Consider the following 24,674-nt stretch of genomic DNA (forward strand, 5'->3'; position numbering starts at 1 on the left):
TAAGGAAACTCAACCTTTCCTGTGAGGACACTCTCAACCAAGCCCTTCACAAATATATTAAACATTTCATATACTCGCAGAATGAACACTGGAAGAGTCCGGTTGGAAAGGACCTTGGCAGGTCTCAGGTGGTGCTAAAACTAGGCTATGTGATCAGATCCTGTGGCTCAGGACTTTATCCAGTTGCAACTTGAAAATCCCCAGAAGATATTAAGTGCACAGTGCACAGTGTCTTGGGCAACTTGTTCTCCTCTTTGGCTTTGTTTCAGGGAAGAAGCTTGCTTTGATTTATATCCAGTCTGACTTTCTTTTGTTTCAGCTTATGCCCCTTATCTCTTGTCTTCCTGCCATGCACTGCTGACTCCTGACAGAGCCTTGCTCTCTCTCTTTATAACTAATTACAGGCACTGGGCAGCTGCTCTGAATCCCCCCCATGTCCAGCTAATCTCCAGGAGGAACAACGCCAGGTTCTCCCTGCAGGGCAAATGCTCCATCCCTAAAACATCTCGATAGCCCTGCACTGATCTTGCTCCGGTTCATCACGGCTGGTTTTGTACTGTAGGCCCAAAAAAATTGAGCATAGGTGCCATTTAATGAGCTCTGAGCAGATGGACTTCACGTCTGTCCTTGCTGAATTCCGTCAGGATCCTGATGGCCCATTGTTCCAGCCCACCTAGGTCCTTCTGTCAGTCCTGTCTTGAGGAGATCCATTGCTATCTCCAATTCAGTGTCCTTCTCTTAGTGACTGTTGCTTATCTTGTGTGAAACACTTGCCCTCAACTTGTTGTTTTCATTATCTTACTTTGAATTAAATTTTATTCTTGATTTTCATCCTGACTTCTCAGTGTCTGAGTAAACTGGATATTTATAAAAAGCAGTATACTAAAGCAATTCACTCCAGCTTATAGTTTGCTTATGATACATGCAGTTGTTCTTAGCTCACTTTAAATAGATCTTCCAGACACAGTGAAGTGCAGGAGAAATATTTCTCCAAAATACATTCACATGAGAAGATGCTCTTCCTGGTTTTGGCCAGGTCTGTCATATAAGATCTTCTTCAAAGAGTATCTCAAATTCAGGGGTTTGCTGTGCAGTCCAACTGAACAATGTTGAGGGCTACTAGTTAAAACATATAAACTAAAACTATACAAGATTTTTACTTTAAGTTTCATTTTCAGTGTGGATTTTTTATTGCCTTCTACAGAAGTTTGGGAAGACTTTGAATGAACTTTTTTGAGTCCTAAAATAGATAAATTTCAAACAACAGCATCCCACAGTCTGGAACCCTTATTATCATTGACATTAGTGCTATTATTTCCCCTGAATATCTTGCTGCTTTACAGCTATGCTGCCTTTCCTCATCTTCATGTGGCTGGAACTTCTTCCCATCATTTATTGTTGATTCTCCATAATGGTGCTTCTTATATGTCTCTGTAACTTTAGAACTGACAATTATAACAATCTCATTTTAGTCCAATATGCATATATCCTATTGATGCACGTATTCTCCTTATGAAGTTCTTTTAAAATTCTGTTTGTAGCCAGATGATGAGTTAACCAATAGAGCTGAATTTATCAACTTAAAATATAGGAAGTCCAAAGCCACACTAGTTTATTTGGTGTTAATTTTAGCCTGATCTCCACCTGAGTTTGTTCATACCTGCCCCCTTAAAAAGCCTCCTGCTCTCTGAGCTTAGCTACTTTGTGAATAGCACTGAACATTCAATTCATTCAATCCCAGGCATTTAATTAGGAACACTACTAACCTCTGGTAGTATTCTGGGAAATACAACTTCAATTTCTCCTGTTTATAGGTATAAGAAAAAATATCTGAACCACTTTTTTTATTAAGAACTTTGTTTGGCATGTAAGAGAAGATCAATTTTTGACTCATCCATTATGCAAGTGATGTGACCACTTGCACCATTCATCCAATTCTTGAATATCTACAGTAGAATGCATGTTTTCTGGAACTCAGTCCACATCTGAGCCATCTTTGTCAGAGTTTCACAGTGTGAGGAAAGTGAAAGGAAATTCCACGGTTCTGTATAGGGTTGTGGTAAGGGAGAATACTTAATTATGAGACTTTATAAGGTTTAGCATTAAAAAGACTCAAAATAACCTTAACTTGAGCAACATTTACTTTTTAAAACCTGGCTACTCTCCTGTTCTTTTTGACCTTTTTGCTGAATTGCGTTGCTAGCAAGTATGGTCTTATTCAGTTTTTATCCATGCTTTTCCACTATTCATCACTTTGTAATTGGTCATAGGTAACCTGAATGTGATAGTGGTCATCACCACAAATCTGTAAATGTCTCTGAAACTCACAGATTGTCTAGAGTGGCATTTATTGACTTTTTGCACCAGTGCAAACTTGCTTGTACTGATGCATTGAAACTGGCTCAGCATTCCTCAAATAAATGTGACAGGGAAGCCCCGCAGGCATGTGGTAAAGGTGTTCCTGTAGAAGGGACACACGTGACCAGTCTGTCTGAAGGATGTTTCTAATTTCTTTAGCAGTGTTCTTTGCACCACAGGATCTTTGACCATACAATGGTTGAGCTCCTCCTGTAACTTCCTGAGGAGAATAAGTTGTCTATTCCTGAGCAGGATAATTTGGACATACAAGTTCTGACAAGGCAAAAGTGTCCTCCTTCTCACCAGCTTGTTTGGCCTAATCTTTGCTCAGCAAGATGATGGGTCTGAAATACTGTCTTAGACAGACTCCTCACTTGTAGCTTGGAGCCTCAACACAGATCTTTATTCTGCACTGATCCTTGGTCTCTGATGCCTCAGGGAGATTTCAGAATCTGTCCTCCCAGCTCTTGCTCCTGTAATCTCCTGGAAATCAGAAGTCCCATTGCAAACAAAGATGAATGTGCTCCATGGAATCTCCTCAGCTACTCTGCATCTTGATGCACATTGAAGTATTTTGAAATGGTAGTTTATATGCCAAGCTATGAACAAGAAGCACTGGGGAGCTCTCTCATCAGGATAGACCTCCTATTCTGCTGACTCTGCTACAGGGTTAGTAAACTTGTCCAGAGATAGGAATATAGAAAATGGAAGAGTTGGAAGAGCTAATTTATTCATTTAATAGCAAATAAATTTCCAAAATTATGCATCAGAGCCTTGAGTTTCACTGGTGAATTGATACTGTGTTACCCTATATATTGTGATATTAAGGGGGAAAATGCTGATAGCAATTTTCTGGCTGTAGACTTCAGGAAAAGATAACAAATACAATAGAAAAACTGGACGAAAGAAAGTAGACATGAATTTTTTTAAGATCTAAAATAGCTTTTATAGCTAGGAGTTTTCACAGTCCTTCATATTGCTGGAGAAATTCAAAAGATACATAGATGCTAAAAAAAACCCTACTCGGAAGAGTAGACAATGTGGCTGAAGCTTGACTCTAATCTAATTTAGATTTTGTGAGTAGGATGTGGAAAAAATGGTCTTAGTATGAGCTAGTTTCGCCATCATGTTTTAATAAGGAAAGTGAATGTTTTTTCTGTGTGCACACGCGTGGGAGGCACAACAACAGAAGTAAATTCCTATATCTGAAGTGTTAGAATTTTAATGTAGCTTTCACTCTTTTGGACATACTTTGCTTCAGGAACTTCCCATTTTTAAGTTCATTATAAGGATATAAAAATAAACAAATTGCACACACATGAGAGAGGCAGAGCAAGCTGTATTTCCCAGCCAATCCATGAGTTTCTTCCCTCCATCTTTATTCTAGCTCTGTCAGTATAGCAACATAAAGTTTCAACAAAAGAGTATTTTTCTCCCTGAAGAGCAAAATCTGCTAGCACTCTTTATTATGTAATGTATTGAGAATGCAAAATGTCGGGTTACACTGATAAGTCACCTTTTTGACTTATAAAAATATATTCCCACTGATTACTAAAGCGGTGTTGCTAATGGCATAATAGATACAAATTCATCCCATAATTCTTTTAATCTCAGTAAATATATTGCAAATGTTTACTATCTATTGTGGCAACATAAAGCAGAAGTCATAATTAGCCTAAACAAAACAAATCATAGGAGAGTTTTAAAGTGTGTTTCCAATTTCAGAAGAAAAAAAAACCTCATAGATTTTTCTTTTTTTTCTTTTGTCACATCTTGAATTAGACATCGGCAAATGTGTTTGTATGTGTGCATTTTCCCCAAAGCACTGAGAAGAATGTCGTGTGAGAATTATCTTTTCCATTCACAGTCATGCTGCTATTTGGTCACATTTCAATCCACTGAAAGAAAAAAAGAAGGTGGGGGAATTGAAAGCCCAACAGAACCGCTTAAATTATTTCGAACTTCAATGGTGCTGCAACCCTTAACAGAAGGCAGAGCTCAGTTGTGTCCATGGAACAGTTCCACATTTCTTAAAAAAAAAAAAAGAAAAAAGCTAATAAAAAATTTTAAAGCACAGACATTAACGAGCTAACACAAAAGATTTATTACTTGCATTTATTTTCTTTTCTGTCTTTTTCTAGTAAACTTCTGCATTCTCCAAATAAGAGAGGCAAATTTCCAGCAAGTAAGCTTTTTTTTACCTCCTTCCTCACCTTCATGTTTCACTTTCCTCAATTGCTCCTTAAATTTTTTAATGAAGATCATCTTGCTTTTTGATTCATTGGTTGCAGTGGCATTGTTCTTTATGTTCAGAAGGCGATAAGGAGTGGTCAAGTTTTGGGTCACGCTGACTTTGTTATTTTAAGCACTGAAATACAGGGAAAATCTGTTTTATAAGACCCCTGAGTTATTTTTCTGTCTGAAACAACCTTGTCAGCAGGTTGTGTTTCTTGCTAAAGAAAAAGCTGTGTTTTGCTGCTGAAAAATCTGCCAGAACAGTAAGGCAGAGGAATATGTTCATATTTTATCAACCAAGAAAGTACACATTTAATTGAGGACTCATTAACCCTCATCAAGTCACATCTAAAAAATTTCCTGTTTCACCTCCCCCTTCATTTATTTTGAGTATTAGTTAATATTTTAAGTCTATTTTGTGGCTGCCAGGTCTTCCTGGAAATCCCTTCAAATGCAAATTAATAGTTTTCTCCCCTCAGAATTGCATACAAGAAACAGGGGAATGCTTTACACCCTGAAAAATTATAATGGTTGTATAGAAGTCTATGTCAAGGAGATTCTGTTGCCTTTCTGGTGTTTGTAAGATGACACATATTTTTTGCCCCTTTCCTTAGTGATTGATGGTACTGGAATGATGATAACGAGAATATCCACAAAGTCTTAAGTTCTATTCAGAATTAGTACACTTGTGAGATAAAACTAATCATAGACGCATAGAATTACATAATTCTATACTGGTTTGGGTTAGAAGGGACCTTATAGATTGTCTAGTTCCAAACTCTCTGCCATGGGCAGGGGCATCTTCCACAAGACCAGGTTGCCCAAGGCCCATCCAACCTGGCATTAAACACTTCCAGGGATGGGGCATCCACAGCTTCTCTGGGCAACCTCTGCCAGGGCTTCACCACCTTCACACTACAGAATCTCTTTCTAATATCTTATCTAAACCTACCCTCTTTCAGTTTGAAGCCTTTACTCCTTGTCCTGCCCCTACATGCCCCTGTAAAATGTTCCTTGCCAGCTTTTTTTAGGCCCCTTTTTGTTACGGAATGGCTTTTCTAAGGTCCTCTCAGAACCTTCTCTTCTGTGGGCTGAACAACCCCAGCTCTCCAAGCCTGTCTGCAGATCTTGGTGGCCCTTCTCTGGGTGTGTTCCAACAGTTCAACATCCTTCTTGTGCTGGGGGTCCCAGAGCTCAATGGAACACTCCAGGTGGGGTCTCATGAGAGAGGAGTAGAGGGGAAGCAGAGGGGAAGAATCACCACCCTTGACCTGCTGGACACATTTCTTCTGATGCAACCCAGGACACATTTGGCTTTCTGGGTTCAGGCACCATTGCTGGATCATGTTGAGCTTCTTGTGAGCCAACACCCCCAGTTCCTTCTACCCAGGGCTGCACTCATTCATTCTCTGCCCATCTTGAGCTTGTGCCCAGGGGTGCCTCAACTGAGATGCAGCTCGCCCGACTTGGCCTTGTTGAACTTCCTGAGTTTTGCATGGACCCACCTCTCAAGCCTGTCACATTCCCACTGGATGGCATCCCCACCTCCAGGGTGTCAACTGCAGCACACAGCTTGGTGTGTTAGGCAAACCTGCTGAGGGTGCACTCCATCCCACTGTCCTTGTCACCAGCAAAGATGCTGAACTGTGCCAGCCTCAATACAGACCCCTGAGGGGCACCATTTCCACTGCTCTTCTTGGACATTGAGCCACTGACCTCAGCCCTTTCAGTGTGATCACCCGGCCAATTCTTTATCCAACAAGTTTTCCATCTATCAAATCCACACATTTCCAGTTTATAGACAGAGAGACATTGTCAAACATTTTGCACAAATTCGGATAGATGATGTCAGTTGCTCTTACAATGCCATAACCCCTCTGGTGATATCAAGGAAGAAAAATCACAAGTTCTATATAAAGTAATAAATTTATATTGAACTTAATATTTTTCTATTATTTTAGAGTGTTTATTATGTTTCTCTTGCCTACTATGTTGGCTTTATTGTTTTTTTACTTCAATGCTCTTAATGTTCAAAACTTGGTTTTGTTTTCTACATTTATGATATAAAGCAGAATTTTTGCCTTTGTTCTTTTGAAGTTAAGAATTGTGTCTAGTTTTGTCACCAGCTAGCTAGCAAAGCACTGGGAAGCAAACTTGAATCCCGTAGACAGCATTTTTTCACAGTGTAGCAAAACAGATTCCTGCATCAGGCTACCAGTTTTTTCAAACATTCAACTGCTACTGTAATTTTTAGCTGTATCCACTAAAATAATGAAAAATTAAATTATTGAAGCCAGTTGTTTCAGGAGAACAAATATTTATGTAGCTTAATTTTATTTAATTCAAGTGGGTTGCTCATGACTGCTAAAAGCAGTATTTACTCTTCAAAAAGGTGACAGCAAGTAGTTTTCTTCTGTACCTTCTCACCCAGAAATGTTCATCAGGGGTGATTTAATAACTGATGCTGAAATGCTTTTTGTATATGCAGTATATTGGTAGCAAGTCATCTTCAGCTGTAAATGATCAAAAATGCTTACAAATTAGTCTATGAGATAATCCTACTGAGCAATGAATATCTAAAAGCATATGAGATCAGTTATAACTGTACTGTTTTGAATACAGAAATAGATGTTGTATTGATCTTCATAGGCTGATCCCTTTTTTTTAAACAATAGAAGTTTCCATTGTGATGACAATACTGCTGAATGAGTGCTGAAGTCAGTAAAGTTCATAAGTTGCTGACGTTTGGTGCCTTTTAACTACTCTGTCTTCTCAATCTATTATGAGCAAGGCTAGATGGCCTGATAACAGTGCCAGGCAGTGTGAGAACTCTGTGTACACTGAAGATCCCTTATATGTCAATAATGGAGTGCAGTTCTGAGAAATATTAAATTATATTCTTTTCCAGAAATACCTCCTACTGCTTACTGAAGTCAATGAGAAAGACAAAGCCAGAAGAAAATTCAATGCTTGCATAAATTGTGGCTCCTCAGGCTGCTTTGCAATCATTCTTGTTGATAGTCCAGCAAAAAAATAGTATTGGGTAACTGAATTTGGATTCTGCTGCCCATTTATTGTCATTTATTGGTGAAGTCCACCACCAAAATATTTTCTAGTTCATTCTGTTTTCAGTGAGTTATATCTGCAATCATATTGCTCTTCTAACTTACATATAGAATATTTATACATATGGAAATGCACACTGAAATCACAGAGTTGTCCACTGAAATAAAGTTGTTTCTGAGTGAAAAGGGAAACTGCTGCATGAGGTCATTCTTTGTTCACCATAGGTCTGAGGAGAAATGAACATGTCTTGGGCTGAGTCTGTAGGAAGATGTTTGGTAGGTCTGGTATTTTCCTGTTTTCTGAAAGACCTCCCTTCTGGCATGAAACTGAGTGTGTAAATTCAGGTCTGTCTGAGATGAAGTGAATCACACACAACACTCCCTGCAGTCCCTCAGGTCTTCCTTGGAGGCTTTGTGACAGTGCTTCTTTCGTGAAATTAAGTAAGATGATTGCAGCCCCAGGAGATGGTTACAACCATGTATTGCCATGTATTTCTGGAATTATTTGGAAATATGTCCCAGGTACGGAAAAAGTCCTGCACACAGAAACCTCTCCTATGTTTTATGGGTTATCTGTGTTATACAGGGAGGATTTCTCTCAGTGCCACACATGCATTTACATTCCCCCAAATTCCCAAACAATATGCCATCTGGCAGTATCTAAACTCCTGCTGTTCAAAGGCAGAAACAATAAATAATAATTTTATGTATTACAGTGTGCTGTAAGCCTTTCTCATCATGGGATGCTGTTAAGTTTCCATCTGTACTGCAGTTTGGAAATGTGTTGTGAGAAGGTTCCTGGCTGTATTAAGAATTTGTGTTAAGAATTTTGGTAGTAAATGATGCACAGAAACCTGAGGAATAAAAGTAGGAAAAGAAAAAATAAAATTCAAATGCAATTTCTTTAAACACAGCAGTATTTCAAGCAAAAAATGAATCCTTTTTCCATAGAATAAAATTATGGTACAACCTCCTTTCAAAAGTTAAGTCATAATGGACTCTTTTGTACACCCACAGGAAAGCATTGTATTTTCATATGCTCATGAATGTGGAAAACAGGGATCTGGAAACTTTGACAATGGTAGTTACCATCTCCATATGCATTTTTCTGCTCTGCATGGACTTGTTAGTACTTAGGTAAATGGAAAGATTCCTGTTGATTCCAGTGCTATTTGACTCTTCTACTATATGTCATTCAAGGGCTTATTTCATCATTACTCTGTTTCATCATCTAATATTACTCTTTTGTACGTATAGATAAAGAGATTCCTAAAATCAGTGTTTCACCCCAGATGGTGCAATTAGGTGATTCTTGATTTTGTCTTATCATGCCCTTGAAACTAACATCTACAGTGCCTAGTGAGAAAAAATAAATTATATAAAAAAATCATCTATCTCTCTCAATGACAGAGGGAGATAATTTTACAAATGAAAAAAAGAAATTTTCTTGTCCACGTGCAGTCAGCTTACTGACTGTGAACACGAATGATGTAAAGATATTTTTTTAAGCATCTTCCCTCTGTTTAATTTGCTGTTCTAACCATTGTTTCTTCATTAGCTTAGTTTCATCTTAATAATTTGTTTTATTTTCTTTGCTATTACATTCTTGGCCATTAGAAAGCCCTTTCCTTCCAAAAAATTCTTTGCCCAATTTGTTTCCCATAACAACAACAATAATAGGGGAGAAAAATACTCCTTTTAATAGCAATTCAAGGACCAAAATTCATCCTTTGGTACTTCTATGCAGTCATCCTTTCTGTGGGATTTGCACTCACATTACTAAGGCTAAACATCTGGCCTTAGGCATCACAGCCCACCTCTCCATGTAGCTACAACAAGCAACAGTTACAAAACAGAGTGAGACCTCATTAATGTTTTAAAACTGAAGGAATAATATGCTTAATCATCTTGAATATTTGCATACCTATCCTTCCTTCACATTTTCTTATACTGTAGCTGATGGCTGCTATTTCCTCACATCATGAGGCTTGGTCTAGCTAACAGGCTAAGTGGAAAAAACATGTATGTCTTTTCTGAGTTCTTGGCCTTTCATTATAACACAGATTTTGCTGTGGGAAAAAAAAAATGTTCTAACTCTCCTGTTCATTCAACCAGCTCCTGTGGGAAGGGCCCTGGTGCACTCACCCATCCCTAGGGCTGGTCACCGAGAGTTATGGCACTCAGAAGGTTGGCAGAGCATTGCTGGCTCCTCTGATGTGGTCAAAGGGGGGCTTGTGTGGCCATTGGGACAGACAAGTTGTGTTGAGGGTCATTGACAGTGAGAGTGCCTTTCTTTAATCCCTCACCTCTTGGCCCAAGCAATATGACATGCTGAAAGGTGCTGAGGGTATCCAGAGAGAAAGACAAGGCTTCATTAGTTGTCCATAACTTTATATGACATTAATGGTGAGCAAAAATGTTCAATAGTAGCTAGTGACAATGTCAAAGAAACACTTCAGTCTGATTATCCTAGCAATTACTACCCTGCTAAAAAAATTGGAAACCAAACAACAATAATAATACTTTATTAAAAGCTGGACAAACTAATTTTTCAAATAAAAGAGATCCAAAGCCACATATTATGTAATACAAGAATAACATTAATTTTTACTTCTGTAGTTATTTCATGCCTCTGTATTTTTTAACACTAAGAGTGTTCAGCACAGATTATGAGCTTAAATTTTCAAGGTGAAATTGCAGAAGACCTACTGGTTTTCAAAGCCATTACTAAACTGAAAACCTAACAGCACATTGGTTTGAGTTTTGATTCATTAGGAAGCAGGCTTAACTGAAGTTACTGATTGGAATCTAAATAAGTCTTGCTGGATTTCTGCTTTGCACCTGCAGAAGCACCTTTAGAGAGCTATTGCCCTCTGTAGATACTGTATACTACCTGTATAATCTTCTCAAGAAAATAATTAAATAAGAAAAATAATTGTTTATAAATGGAGAAAATTGCAATACCAATATATTTTGCTGTAACTGCTCCCTGCTGAAATTTGAGACCATGGTCCCAGTGAAGTTTATGGGACAGCTCAAAAAAACATCAGTGTATGCAAAGTTTTTCTTACCCCAGCAGTGCTGGGGTTTACTGCTAGAAGTAAAGTGATAGGTATAGTGATTTCTTTGGGATTTTTTCCTTTCAAAATATTATTAAGTTTATTGCTTAGAAATTGCTATAATTTATATTGGTTTATTTATTACAGAAAAATAAGGACTGAACTGAGAGTGGAAAAATAATGATAATATTTCTTTCTTGCATAAGAAAAAGGTAAGATTTAGAGGACCATAATACTGCAGGTATTTATTTATGGCATGCTAATAACTATGAGGTAATTTGTAAATTCCCAAATACTGGCAGCTTTTGATTTAAACTTATTCAGACCTTCACAATCTCTGCTGCCTAAAAACTGATGATTTAAAATTCACAATCCTTTCCAATTAACTGAGACAATGAGTCTACTGTTTATGCCACTGTATTAACCTGTTCTGCATTAGAGAAGAAAAGGTTACATTTCATTTTGTAGCAGCATATTAGGCCTGTATGTATTTCAGGCTCCTCAGTTTTGATTTATACTATCTCTAGTTTGGGTTTATTGAAGGGAGAGTTCATTCTTTTTTTCCTCCCACTCCATTCCCTGGGAGCTATAAATGCCCCAGTTATCCTGGGAATTTTTTTTTTGGTCCCAGGTACCCAGCTGTGACTGAAATAATGCTCCCCATCTGTGTTCATTGTTTGCATTGATGGTGTCTGTGCAAGTCACCAGGGCTTTCCTAATAAGGTTCAGTTTGACCTTTCAGAAGTTCTCAAATGAAGAATCTAAGTGCGCTCACCAGCCTCAAAAGAGATAGACTTCTCTGCCACTGCCCTTACAAACAGCTGTAAGAGACAGTGAAGGATGAGTGTTCCAAAACCAAAGTCAGCCCTCTGAGCTGCTCCAGGGTGTGCAAGCACCGGGCAGCCGGGGGCTGGCTGTTCTTCCCAGAAGGGTGGTGCACCAGATGGAGACAGATCCCGGAGAAGGGGAGCAGACAGACTGACAGACAAAGAGGAAGAGAAAGCCTAGAGAGATGCCCTCTAAACTGACAGGCTGATTTTTAGGCAGGAAAGCACTGCCTGGTGGTTTCAGTGCCCACGTGTTCAAGGTGAGGGCTTCAAGCTGCACATGCCGACTTCTGGTGTGGTGACCCCTGGTTCTCCTCCTTTTTTGTGAGAGCACTGGAAGTGGTGTGACAACGCAGGGTGAAAGGAATAACCCACCTGAAAAATAATCTTGTTTGCTGGTTTTCTCTAATAATTTTGGCTGGCATGGTAAGTACTTGGAGAGATTGGTTCTCTCACCTGGCTCCGCTCGGCCCCAGGAGTGTTTGTGCTGGCACAGGCAGGGGAGAATCGCTGCCAGGATGGTGGGTGAAGGTGGTGTCTCTTCTGTCAAAAGCTTGTGCCTAGTTGAGGCTGAAACTATGGCTCACATCAACAAAATATTTACTGTGTTCATGAAAATAAATGAAGCAAAGCTCTTTTTTTTTCTGTCAGGAAACCTTCTGACTGAAGTCGCCTATGAGATCTGGAATCTTTATAGTAGCTTGGTTCAAAAGCAGAGAAAGTGGATACATACCAGTTGCTTTTTATCAAAGGAAGAAGAAGAGCAAGGCATTCAGATTAATAAAGCAGATACTGGTAGCTACCTTTTGGATGCCTAAAGACAAAATGGAATAATTTGTGGTTAATTTATATATGATTTCAATATTATTTCATTTTAACAAAGGACAATGAACAATTATGAAAGCTAAGACAACTATCTCCAAAACAGAAATTTCAATTAAAATATTACAAATATTCTCAGAAAATATCTTGAAAAGTTACAGATTTTAGTGATGAACATCTAGATATTTGAACCAATCATTAGAAACTGGGTATATTAAGGCTCTAAGTTTCAATTATTTTAACTATAGCAACCTGCTAACTTGCAAGCAAGGTAATTATGTGTGATAAACTTGATTCTGTAGAGTGATTCAGCAAAGTAAATAGGAATTCATAAGCTAAATTTTGCAAATAAATTCTAACCCCAGTATGAACTGAGCTTGTGTTGCAGCTGTGTGATTCCTAGTAGTTTATGAATATTCTTGTGTTCTCCCCTTTTTGCAGGTTGTGCCCATAATAAACTCACTGAGCAAGACATATGGACTTCTATCCAATGCTATGAAAATTAACCAAGGCACATTAACTTCAGGAAATTTTCAAAGGTACAAAAATAATATGTGTATTCAGCAATTAATTTAGCCAAATAAGCCATCAGCTTGTGCTACATAGTTTAAGTATTATGTCAGGTCAATAATTAAGCTGTAGTAAATCTGGAGGTTCTATTCTGCCAAACTTTAAAGGCTCGAGACTAACCCAAGGACCCTTCACATTTTAGTAACCCAGTGAATGATTACACAGATAGCTTTTCAATCCGAGGTTTGCTACTATTAACTTTCTATTTTTTAAGACATCCAGGAATTCTATGTTTTGTGGTTATTGAATAATATCCTGTGAAAAAATGTATGCTGTCTTGCTTTTATGAAAAGGAATATTTAATAGACTTCAGTTATATCAAGATAAAATGCAGTTTTCCTGTAGGGAAAGATATACATTAAGCAAAAATAATGGTTTGGAATTTTCCCTTGTTTATGTGAACATGACGATTATGAAAACATGAACCTAATCTCAGTGTATGCAGCTGGTCATGGTAAAGAAAAAGCATTTTGCAAGCTGTCTTATGTGACTCTGCCAAAGCAATTCCAAAGTATCTGTGATAGTTCTGTGCTTTCAAGGTCTGGCTGACTTTTAGGTGGAACTCATAGCAAGTTGTGTGGTGACCTCGTGATGTGGGAATTATGGCAATAGACTCAGTATCAAATCATACATCTCAGCTTAACAAATAAAAATATAAAGCCACATGACAGAACACAGAGCAGGGAGTTTGAAATGCTCTGAGATTCATTTTTTCCCCCAGCTATATTATTTTCTGTCACCTCATTTACATAAAATATTTCTGGTTAAACAATTTGCAAATGCATGTGATTTAATAGTAGGTATATGTGTGGCAGAGGTAAATTTGGACTTAAAATTAAGACATTGCTAGCAGTGAAAGACAGATGGTATACATCAAGTTTATTTCACATGCAAGTCTTTGTATGGAATTTTCTTGGAACCAGTAACTTTCTGACATGTTAGCTCATAGTTTATTTTAATTACAAAATATCTAAATTTCCAGATCTTCAGATAATGTTTCATAATTACTAGAATTAACATAAGCTTATTCAATCTGCTTTATTTTCCCTCCAGATGTGTGGCTGCATAATGGTCCCATATAAAGCAGATATTATTTTCTTGCATGCAGCATATCAGAATATCCACACTTTCCTATACCAGTGATCTAGTAATTAACTTAATTTCTAATTTAATTTTCTCCAGCTTTATCTAAATTTTTACTACATTTATCTGTAGGTTTATCTATAATTTTCCTACATTGCTTTTGAAGAGGTTAACCAGACTAAGGCCAAGAAAATGCATGCCACAGATTTCCACAGAAGTGGAGGTTATGAATAATATGATATAAATGAGTGCTCTTGATTTTGATGGAGAGAATGGATTGGATTATTATTTGCCATACCTTCCAGTCCTACTCAATGAAATGACAAGTGATCATTTTGGTCGTGTTCCTAGTCTACCAAAGGCAGGAAGCCCAAATAATCTTAAGAAGGATGTTATATTGGAAGAATTCCAAGAATTTTTGCAGATCCAAAGGTTAATTTTTATTTTTTTTAGAGCTTGAACATTTTTTTATCTAACGTGAAACTTCAGTGGTTCACTCTTCATTGACTACATTATCTGCTGTTCTAGAGTGATTTTACAAGTTTATAAACATACCTTTTCTCTACAGATTTAGGGTCATAGTGAACCTCTCACTGTGAATGTACAGAAATGTAATTCACATTTGTCAGTATTAGGAATGCCTTTAGAATATTTGTTATAAAATAAAGTGTTATCACTTGCACCATGGATAAAATAGTTGGGGAGTTCCAAGAAAAATGTAAAGGCAACTTTTTGACCTGAAGCTTAAAAATCATGTCTTTTATGTATATAATCTATTAATGACACACTCAGTGCAAAGACTTTTCTGGCACATTATCCACTAACATTCCACAATCCAACTTCAGTTAAGCTGAATTGTACTGAACCCTGGGGGTCAGATTTTTAGAAATGCAGTTTCATTACTGCCCACACATATATCCCAGTTCCAGCTCCAAATATGCACACAGGGTTCCCAGTTTATTTTTGGGAAGTGAAAGAGCTTGAAATACCCATTTCAGTCCACCTGAAATGAGCATGATCCTGAAATGAGAGCTGGAGAAGCTTGCATGTTACAAGACTTAAGAGAGTGAATCTGTATGAGGTCAAGAGTATGGGGCTGACCAGCAGTGTCTCCAAGAGAAACCCAGGTAGATGGTCAGATGGGTCTCACAGAATAGTTCAGAAAAATCCCAACAGGCAGTAGTTTGCTAGGAGAGGTTGGGAAGCTGAGGAACAGACACATAGAACATTAGAGCATGTAACATTTTCTTGCAGTTCAGTGCATCACCCTTCATTTTACTGTGTGCACACTGAGAGGGGCCCATCAGCAAGATATTGCTGAGAGTCCTGCCTGCAGGTGTACAGCAGAGCTACTGTCCTTTTTTAGGGCTCCTTTTTCTGTGCTGTGATGCTTCATTTTTATTTGTCTACAAAGGATGCAGCCAAGTTGTGCTGAATCTGTAATAAGCTTTTCTCTAGCCAGAATTTTGTCAAGTGTTCTCCTTGTCTAGAGGCTTTTTCTTTCTCTCCTGCTAAAAGGTCACAAGGAAATACCCATCAAAAATAGGGAGGTTCTTTAGGAAAAGTCCTCTAACACATACAGGGAGGTGCATCTCTGTATTGTGTGCCTATACAAGTGCAGACATGCACCCACAAAAAGATTATCTGCCAACAAGCCTGACAAGAAACTAGTCACTTCTGCATACCCCTGTGTGATCTCTACCACCAGTGACTTTAGTTCTCTGAGTACCATATTCCACTTTTGCCAATAAAACTGATTCTTTTTCCTCTCTTGTTGTCAAGTTTCTCACTTAAGAAAAGTGGATTATGTAGAAGAGGATTATTAGCTGAAAGGCAAGGAGGAGTGGTAAATAATTTCTAACTACAATACTTATAGCTGAAAAAATTAGATATTAGAAAATTGCACAAATTTGCCCCTTCTTTTCCTCTACATTTTGTGACTTTCTTGCCTACATCATATTTCTGTTCTGACCTGGGTAAACAAGAGTCTTTTCCATTTGGTTTTCTTTCCCATCACACTCTCACACATAAGCCTTTCCCATGTTTCTCTATATACATTGTTGATTAAGATCTAGAGGGAGTTTTTTTACAGACTGTCAATACAGTAGAAAGTCTGTGATCTCAGAGCTTTCCCTTTAGAAGCTGTGAAAATGAAGATTCTTGGCTTCATTTTTAGTATATCTGTAACCTACCACATGTCACTTAACTTGTTTGCCTTTGTGGCTGCTCATCCCTATTAAATTAGTTCACACCAGTAGAGCTGCAAAGAGAAAGGATGAGGTTTTTCTCCTTCGTTTCCTCCTGCTACTTAGTGGGAAGGGGTTCTCAGCTGCTGATTATGTTGCTTCACTGGTTTCCTTGCTGGTGAGTTTCTCTGCTCCACATGCCTTAATGAGGAACAGGCGGTCAGCAGCTCCGTGGGCAGCGTGCTCAGAGCGTGCTCGGGAAAGGAGACACGGGCAGGAGTAAAAGAGATCCAAAGAGCTTCCCTTCCAACCTGCCCCTAAAGGAAGGCAGGAACTTTTTTTCTGAGTTTACTCTTAGGATTTCAAGATCAAGCTGTCAAATTGCTAGTCTCTGGAAGTATTTATGAACCTTTTCCTGCATTTAGGTGGTGGGTTTTTTCCCTTGCAAGAGCCAAGTCACTTCCTTCCTGTCCAGTATCAGTCATTACTTACTGGAGAAATGTAACCATGCAAGGGCACCAAAATAAAACATGCATGGTCTGATAAAAATAATATTTCATGTAAGAAATGTTTTTAAGGTGGATATTATAGAAGAATTGTATGTGTCATTATTTCCTCTACCTCCTCCCAAAGATTTCCCATCAGATGAACCTTTAAAAACTGTGATTTTTTTCAACCATTCTCTTCTACTGCCAGTAACTTGATCCAAAAGTATCTCAACATTTTTCTTACGAAAATGCAAAGTTGCCCTAGTTGGATTTTAATTGTTATAGAATCATAGTCATAGAATGATTTGGGTTGGAACACATCTTAAAGACCATCTAGATCCAAATCCCCACCCTGGGCTGGAGCACCCTCCACTAGACCTTAATGCCCCATCCAAGCTGGCCTTGAACTCTTCCAGAGACAGGGCATCCACAGCTTCTCTGGGTGACCTGTTCCAGTGCCTCACCATCCTCAGAGAGAAGAATTTCTTCCTAATATCTAACTTAAACCGATCCTTATGCCTTTTAAAGCCATTCCCTACATGGCCTTGTAAAATGTCCCCTTCCTGTTCTTCGGTACTGAAAGGCTGCCCTAAGGCCTCCCTGGAACATTTTCTTCTCCAGGTTGAACAATCCCAACTGTTTCAGCCTGTCTTCAGAGGAGAGGTGCTCCAGCCCTCTCATCATCTTAATGGCCCTCCTGTGGATGTGCTTCAACAGCTCCATGTCCTTCTGGTGCTGGGAAGCCCAAGAGCTGGATGCAGCACTCCAAGTGGGGTCTCATGAGAATGGAGTGGAGGGGTGAAATCACCTCCCTCAACAGGCTGGCCACTCTCTTTGTCAGTGGCCAGCATGTTGGCTTTCTGGGCTCAAAGTGCAAATTGCTGGGTTATGCTGAACTTCTTGCCAACCAAGTCTTTACCTCAGGGCTGCTCTCAATCCTTTCTCTGCCCAGTCCATATTTGTGCTTGATTCACATGCAGGACCTTGCACTTGGCCTTGTTCGTCTTCATGAGGTTCATATGGGAACTAGATCACATAGTATAGTCTGGGAAAGAAAGAAAGAAAAGAATACTAGAAAGGAAACTCTTTTGTGACGTTACACATTAGACCAAAATGACAAAAGAAAACTGTTAAAGCAAAAGCATGCAAACAGGCAGAACTGCCTAATGTCACGTAAGTGGTGAGATAAAGTAATATTAAAACTGTAAATGCTTTTTGAGTGGGGCACATGGGTATGTGGGTAACATTTTTTCACAGAGGACTTTTTTGGACATCCAGAAAAAAATTATGTATCTGCAACTGCTTAAATCTACTTGCAGTGAGAAAAGTATTTGGACATGTGTTTATATATGTGCTATTGACATAGCAATGAAGCAGCTTACTGACTCAGGGCCAAGAAACAGTGATGGTAAAACTTTCCAGCATTTGTAGTTGCCTTGCAGTTTTACATAAGACATCATTCCTTATTGCTGCCTCAAGTTGTAATCATTTTCCCCACTGCCTCCTTACTTCTGGGGAAGAATTCAACCATGTTTCACACTTTATTCCTCATGTGGAAGAAAAATTCATGGGTTTCCAGCCAGTTTTGTGATTCCTAATATACAGGAATGTGTACAGAGGAGAGAGAGGTGTTTGTATGAGACTCCCTATATAAGATATCATCCCCTTCTCAGCTTCTTTGGTGTGACATTGCAGTGAGAAAACTGACGCCCTAGTTAATTGGATAAGCTGGTATTTAGAGGAATCTAGTCCCACCTTCTTGCTCTGGGCAAGACTTTCTGTGTGCCAGCACCATAGCCAATGCCCCAGGGAAAACATTGCTTCACCACCTCTCAGGACAGACACATTTAAGATTGTGAAGTGCTTGGGTAAGGCAATAGTGGGATGCTCATAAATGCCACAGAGAAATCCCAGGCTCCAAGGCTCAACAGCCGTGTATCACACGGGGAGCACATTTATCTCCAGGAGCTGATCCTGGAAGCTGCAGGCCACAACAGTTCCCACTGAAGGCTTTCCCTGACCCCTCAGTGATCAGAGATTCTATGGGATTTTGAAATCCTGTGAGATGTAAGTTAAGATGACTAAGGTAATAAAATACAAACACTGATTAACAAAGCAGGTCTTTATAGCCATTAAATTTATATTTATAAATAGCCATAGACATGACTGAGTGACAATGTTCAACCATGCAACAAATTAAAAGCAAATAAAGATATGATGACACAGTAATTGTAACTGAAATGAAAACATTCTTTACCAGCATTTTTAGATTCTTATACACACATTAACTTTTTCTTTTAGGTAGCAGGCCTCCCCTACTTCATAGTTTAAATGGTACCAAATTAAACCATCGTGTATGCTGTGTGTTCCTGAATTTTTAAAGCTCCACATGACTATTGAAATAATCCAGAAAACAAAAGAAAACAGTTTTCTGTGAAAAGTTAGACTTTGAATTTCATTTGTGATTCAGATAAATTCATAAATATCCCCATGGCCATGATGCCATGGAAGTGGTGAACTGTGTTTGCACAGCCTAATGCTTAGGTTACACTTAAAATTCCAGAAGGATTATATTCTGCCGTGTTCAAAACATAGTGGCTGTATTTTATGCCTCAAGGTACCCAACAGGATCATGATGAATTTTTAACCATATAAAAGAAGATGTGCATTTTAAAAATATTTTGGGGTGGAAGTGGTGATTTTTATTTTTTCTTCTATCTCGTACCAGCTGCTATTGTACCAACTTAAGAATGCATGATCTGATTCTCAGGTGCATGGCAATTTTTGGCTGGGTCTGGTGAGAAAAGTCTCTGTTGAGATTTTTCTTCCAATCTGAGTATTGTATCACACACACAACATAGGCTGGCATTAAAATAAAGAGAAGTTAAAGTGAAGCATGGTGCTGAAATACAGCATTAACAAAGATCTAACTATTAACTCACAGGCTATTAACTAGAATAGACAATACAGCAATGCTTATAGGTAGAAAAAATGGTGGTAAGAGAGAGCTGAGTGGATCTGTCTCATTGCAGGAATATATGAAAGGTAGAACAGCTCTACTGACTTCTGAAAATTTTGTGGTGATATTTATTAATGTGCAACTCTGTCATAAGACCAATATCATAAAGGTTCCATGTCTTCTGTGGTTCATGGTTGTTACAGTGACCCTGTTAAAGCTATTCAGCTTCTGCAAGCAAGTTTACAAACATAACCTCTATCTTAGAAATCCCTATTGCTAAAGGTAGATGGGCTACATTAGATACATTTCTGTAGAAAAAGTTTTCTGCCTCCAAATTTTAGATGTCCTGTATAGAGTTATTCATTCGATTATCACCATTGTAGCAGCTGAATGGGACATCTATTTTTGGAACACTTCTCTTCTGGTTTTGCTCTTGCATTAGTTTGAAATTTGCTATTCATCAAGTAAAATTGCTGAGTAAGAAAGCATCACTTTGCAAGTTGAATTTTCAGTGCAGGATAATAGTTAATGTGCATTCTTGATCTGTATATTGAATAATGAAAAAGTAGTTCTATTGATCAGTTTTAAAATCCAAACTTGAAATGAGTGCACTTTCTGTCTAAAAACGGCATAAGAAATTTCTGGCTCTGATGTTTCACTGTCTATTTTTTTGTTTTGGTTTGTGGTTCTTTTTTTTCTTTTTGTAGACAGGTCCTTTCTATAAGTACAAATAAAGTAAAACATTTTCATGTTGCACTGTTACTTCACAATATGAAGAAAACAAGAGGGATCATTTCACCCATCATTGAAATGCAGCCATTTCAGTGATGTCATTTTATGGATGCTAGCAAACTAAACAAGGGGTTAATGAGCTCTAGAATAATATATGCTGTTAAAACTGCAGAGAAAACTGAAAAACCGTTTCAATAAAGGGAGATGTTTGACCTGCTTCAAGCTATAAAAGAAAATGTGTGATTCTCCTAAGTCCACAAGCCCTAGATTAATGTTAGTGTCAAACTGACTCTGTGTTAAGCTCATTTGATATACCTCTGGGCTATAAGATGTTACTTTGCCAACAGCAAAGGTCACATGTTTTCAGGTACTGACAGTGCAAGTAATGACAAGTTGTTTCTGTCTTTGAGTGGTTCAGGGTCTTTTTAGCTTTCATTCAATGAATTTGGCAAAGTGTAGCCTCTGCCCAAGAGGGCCCTGTGCCTTTGAGCATACAGCTGAGGGAATTATTAAACCTCCAGCTCTGAAATCTATAGCCTCATTTAGTTCAGACCTCCCAAAGGAATGTTTATGCCCTTAGCTAAATAGCAAACAATTTTTACATGGGTGGAAAATTTCTTCTTGATCAAAAAAGAAAGAGAAAGAATCATTTATATATTTAGCCCTAAGAACATTTTTTTAAAAAATACGTTTAGGTATGGTAGGTCAAACTAGACTTACAATTATGGCTATAGAAAACAAGAGCTTTTGTGAAACTTTGTGAGCACCAGTCTAAAGGAAGGAAGCCTGATCAAATAGCTGAAACTCAGGAGCAGAGCTGAAGTGCAGCTTTCCTGGCTCCTTCCTGGGTTGTTGAGTGACAAAATAAGCCGTGTAACAATACCAAGATTTACACAATGTTGTGAGTCATCTCTAACAGGTAATTAGAAAATACATTAAGCCACTCAGATGGGAGCCCGAAACTTCCCAAACAGTCACCGAGTACACATGACTTCTCCTGTGCCTTGGAGTGGTGAAGAGTGCTTTGAGAAAAGTTTTGTTCTCTGAGGCAAAGGGCAATAAAGGGAGTTTAGGTTAGAATGCTCTGGGAACATAATTTGCTAAGTATTATCTGACACCTACAAGCTGTGGGGTAGGTTTTTTCCCTCCCAGCATGAGATCTGAGCAAGGGGAAATGATAACAGCTTGTAGTGGATGACAAGGGCTTGGATACCCCAGATAGCTGTCTCTTGCACAAACACAGATACAGTCAGTCTTCTCTGAGAAACAGATGCTTGGAGCCTGAAGTCATGTCCTTCCTCAGTCTCAGTGCTTGCTCTTTGCCTCTTTCTACATTATCCCAAAATTTTTGCTTGATGAGAAGCAGAAACGTCTCAAAAATGCCAGCAGCCCATCATCACATCAGGAGATCTAACCTGCAGAACTAAGGCTCCCCACTTAGCATATGGATCTTACCAGGACCAGCTTTCCTAGGAGAGGTGTATTTAACCTCTCGTCACCATTGCCTGGTGACTGAGGAACACTCCTGGGATGGGGCTGGATCTCCAGATCTCTTCATGAAGAGGAACCCTTGAAATTGAGACTTCCAGTTTCTGATGGATCCCCAGCATCCCATGAATTTTCCATGAACAGTGTGTGCCTCACAAATAGGAGTCCTTTAGAGAATTATGCCTGTTTTGCATCTCCCAAACAGCTTTAGCTAAAAGGCAGGATCTCAAGCAATTAGTGCAACATAGACAGGGTGACAACTGAGCAGACCCAGAAGCCCAGCATTAGGTCTCCAAAGAACTTGAGGTATCTTGAGCTGTGCAGCACGATAGGTATGGATTATTTTAATTGGTCTTGTGAAGTTAAGCCCCTGAGTTTCTCTGAAAGGGCAATGATGTGATTTGTGGAATACTTGCTGAAAAGCACATTGGTTCATGCTGTAGTGACCCAAGTACCAAGAGAGATTGTTAATTTGTTTGTATATGTGTCACAGTTCCTAGAAGTGCCTATAAAGGATTTAATTGAACCTGATTAGCTTAATCAGCACAGATCTGTACATGGACATGCCTTTCTCACATTTGTGCCATTTGTTTCACTGCCTCCTTTCTCTTTTTCCTTTAGTCACAGTTTTTCTTAACAAAGTTTACATAACTTTAAAATCCATAGACTTTTCTCAGGGTATTTTCCTTTTTATTCTCTTTTTAGTTGCATTTTTTATCTCTGTAGAAAGTTGCAGAAGGTGTAAAACTGGCAAAAAGAAATATAAGGAGTAAAAAGATGAGACTAAGTACCTGAAAATGGAATATAGTTTGCCCTCAAACTTTTCACGGCAAAATTTGGGATCTGGACATTTCCCTGAGCGTGTTTAGGACAGCTGAGCAGAGAAAGGGGAACAGACCACCATCGGGTATGTTGATGTATTAGGCTTCAGGAGAAAGTAAAAAAACATTAGAGGACAAAGGTGGCCATGCTTCCCCTCACAGTAACATTGGGTACTCAGGCACAACTTCCCTAAAGCAAAAGGAAAAGCATTAAAAAATATTTTTAGTACTGCTTTGTCAGTGTCACTGTTCCAAAGGCAACAGCATTTTATTTGTTTGCATTGACAAAATTCAGGGATACAATTTTTTCTTCTGAACACAAGCCTGTATTTTTCATCTGAACTTCAGATTGCAAAACATTAATATTTTTTCCTCCCTTTATGAGAAAATAAGTGTACTAAGCTTTAAATGCATGCATAAGAAAGGAACATAAAACATGTATGTGTATGTGCACCTGTAAGGAGATGTCGATGAAGACATAGGTGTCACTTCTAGCCTTGTGACAATCACTTTTTCCCCAGACACAAGCTGGGAAATCATGAAAATGTATGAAACTGTCCCCACTGTGACTATTTAATCTTCTTCCTCTTCTTCTGTCACTTTTGTACTTGTACAATAATTGTACCTTTGCATGCAACTTGAAGGAGCATCACCAGGGAGATTTCAATTTATGTATATATGGTAGGTTGATTATGTCCTAAAACTTTCAAATTTTCACTTTTCAATATTTTTTCTGTAAAAAGGGTAAGGCAATAGCTCAGAAAATGACACCAATTATCTCATCTGCTGAGTTGGACCAGGACACTTAGACATAGGTGCTAGGTTGTGAATATCTGGACTCCCATTATAGGCAAAAGTGTTTGAGTCAATACAGCCAGTGGAGCTTGGACAGTAAAATAATTTCCAGGTTCCCCCAACTGTACAGGCTACATTGTCCTAGATTGTCCTCTGTCATAAGAGCTTAAACATCTACCAGCATTTTGAGAATTAAATCTTGATGTCAGCAGTGCAGAGGTGAATCATTTAAGTAGATGCAGATGTAGGTGTGAAGTAGACAGTGACTGAATTAAAACTGTTGTGATTGTAACATGAATAAAGTCCTATTCTGTTATGTAGCCATCAGGTGTAATTAAAATCCAGTGCATGGTTAACTGACTTTTATTTACCTATCATGGGAGGGATATATATGCTGTATTCGTGATGCAAGTAACTCTAGATTACTTTTTTCATATTTAAGCTATTCAGGGTGGTCAATAAACATTTAGTAATGCTAACTCCCATTAAGCATTACATAAGTCAATTACACTTACTCATTTCCAAGGAAAATATTAAAACCAGAAGTCAGAGAGCTAGTCCTGTAGAGTTTGAACAATTCCAAATAATGATTAGTACCATACTTGTTTAGCACTAAGTATGATGAAGGCCTCAGGGTTCATACCACAAGACAGGCTGATCCCAAGACCCATGGAACACTGACAAAGTGCTCAAAACAGACCTGAAGGGATTCATAGATCTCCATGCTTGATTCCATGCATGGAGGTGAATCTGACTCTCCAGCCTTCCTTTAAATAACAAGATTCAGTCTTGTTTTTCTGTGCAAAACAAGTTGCTGACAGCCTAGAAATAAAGAAGGGGTTTAATTTCTTTTCAGCTCAGAGCTCTTAAATTTTTCTGTCTCAGCACTGCCTCACTAGGTATGTTGGTTGTGCACCCATTCAGGAGCAGGATACAGTCAGCACTTAAATTATCCATGTGTTGTAGATTATTCATGCCACAGGTATCAGCTGAAGCAGAGAGCTGCATGAATGCTTCTAAAGTCCTTCCAGGAGCATCTCAACTCTGTAATCAGTACAGCTGCTTTTGAGTTGCACAGAACTGGAGATCATAAGCCCATATAAATCTTATCTGGCTCCATAGTAAGCCAGCTCCCTGGGAAGCACAGAGATTGGTGGTGTTGACCTGTGTCCAGCTGGGGTTTATT

At 38.6% G+C, this 24,674-nt stretch overlaps 1 protein-coding gene across 8 annotated transcripts in view; it reads left to right on the forward strand.

The window, feature by feature from the left end:
- Positions 1–24,674, forward strand: part of SULF1 (sulfatase 1) — a 124,119-nt gene that overhangs the window by 12,635 nt on the left and 86,810 nt on the right. For 6 of the 8 annotated variants that reach the window (XM_058033880.1, XM_058033933.1, XM_058033923.1 and 3 more), the window contains one exon: positions 12,808–12,905. The exons of the other annotated variants lie outside the window; for them this stretch is intronic. The gene's annotated coding sequence lies outside the window, so the exon portion shown is untranslated. The remainder of the gene's footprint in view (positions 1–12,807; positions 12,906–24,674) is intronic. 8 annotated transcript variants of the gene reach the window in all.

Source organism: Melospiza georgiana, chromosome 1 (genome assembly GCF_028018845.1).
Source record: "Melospiza georgiana isolate bMelGeo1 chromosome 1, bMelGeo1.pri, whole genome shotgun sequence".
Lineage (NCBI taxonomy): Eukaryota > Metazoa > Chordata > Aves > Passeriformes > Passerellidae > Melospiza > Melospiza georgiana.